Below are 1,588 nucleotides of genomic sequence, written 5' to 3' on the forward strand. Positions count from 1 at the left end.
CTTCTTGAGTAGGGATGCAAACATGTTCCTGTGTTCTCCAATTTCTGGATACACTCTGGCATCAATGTGTAGAAGTTTCTACCATGGAATGAAGGCAGATTCTGTTTGCCATGGCCAGCAAGAGCCTACAGCATCCAGGGAGAGTGAAAGCTGCTGGGGCAGCAAGGGCTGGGAGGTCCATCGGGATGGGATGCCAATTGCAGGGGCAATGAGGGGATGGACCTGCTGGGAAGAGCTGATTCCCAGCAGCTGGCAAAGGGGCGGCTCCAAGGGTTTATAAACCGGCCCTGGAAGCAGGCTGGGACTTGGCACACTGCAGCAGGGGTGACTGTAAGGGGTTGAAGTGTTTGGCTGTCTGCAAAGCAGGCAGCAGGAGGAAAAGGGTGTCTTATGTGTGACTGGGTAGGATAGAGATGGACAAGCTGCTCTGAAGGGTGTTGGAATGGTGGTGTGTCTTCTTCAGTTCCTGCTGCACCAGCCTTTCATGTCTGTCCCATTCATCCTGGGTTCTGTGAGTGCTCAGCCTTCATCTTAACCCTGAGCTCACTGTGTTGCCAGAGATGGTGACTGGGACTAGTGAATGTACCTGCTTTCTTTTATTCTTCATCTTTTCTTTCAGTTCTCGGTTCTGAAGCACTCCATGAGACGTTCCATCCCAGTTCCATAGCAAGCTGGGCTGCTGTGTTGGTGGTGGGTGATGGTATGGTATGTTAGCAAGGCTCTCCTGTAGTGCTAAGAGACTTGGTGAGCGTTATCACATCCGGAAGGAGCTCCCTCTTCAAATGAAGGACTGGGATATCCCTTACTTTAGTATCCTGCCACCCTCCCCTCTTCATTCCTTATCGTGGTTATCCTTTTACCTTCAGTACTTCACTATGTAAATCCCCTTTCACTCTTTGCAGGTAGAGCAATAACAGCCTCATTAACCAACAAACCTGGACAGAAAAGCTTCCTCCCAGCCTGTTCAGGACCAAAACATCACTGTGGCCTGGCTCCAGCTGGAGGACCTCATACAGAAAGCACCTTTCCTTGCCTGCCTTGGGATGCATCCAAAGGCACCTAAAGGCAAGTAAGTGGCCTGAGATGTGATGGGCAGGACTGGAAACCTGGGCAGAGCCATTGGAAGTCTCAGCCTTGCTAATTTGTGGCTGCTGCTGCACTTACCTCAGCTTTTAACCCTCTGCAGCTGAGTTATCCATGGTGTAGACTTCGAAGAAGCAAGATCTGCCTAAAGAGAAGGGCTGGAAGCCCTAATTAGCTGCCTGCTGGCACTGAGCAGTTGCTGCTGGATGGTGTGCCCCAATTATGGTACTATTAACTTTAGTTCTCTGGAAATCCAGTGATTAATAATACTAATAATTCTACTAACCTCAAAGCAATTGCAGAGCATTAAAGGAGAAAACTGTTTCTAATTAAGTAATTCCCAGTCCTGTTTTCTTTTTCTAAGTCTCTGGTGCCCTCTCAGCTGTCCCAGTGTGGGACTTGCCTGGCTGGTGACACGGGACATGTGATGGGGCAGAAACTGCTTTTTCCTCCCCCCAAGAAGTGACATTCCTGGAACTCCTCAGCATTTAAACACCCAAGTCCA

At 49.4% G+C, this 1,588-nt stretch overlaps 1 long non-coding RNA gene across 1 annotated transcript; it reads left to right on the plus strand.

Annotated features, from left to right (window-relative positions):
- Positions 1 to 317: 317 nt before the first annotated feature.
- LOC134174826 (uncharacterized) lies at positions 318 to 1,588 on the plus strand. Its single transcript, XR_009968802.1, has 3 exons — positions 318 to 563; positions 903 to 1,069; positions 1,448 to 1,588. It is a non-coding gene; the product is annotated as an uncharacterized LOC134174826 (long non-coding RNA).

The sequence above is a fragment of the Pezoporus occidentalis genome, unplaced genomic scaffold (genome assembly GCF_034315485.1).
Source record: "Pezoporus occidentalis ecotype Australia unplaced genomic scaffold, CSIRO_AGI_Poc_V1 ctg63, whole genome shotgun sequence".
Lineage (NCBI taxonomy): Eukaryota > Metazoa > Chordata > Aves > Psittaciformes > Psittacidae > Pezoporus > Pezoporus occidentalis.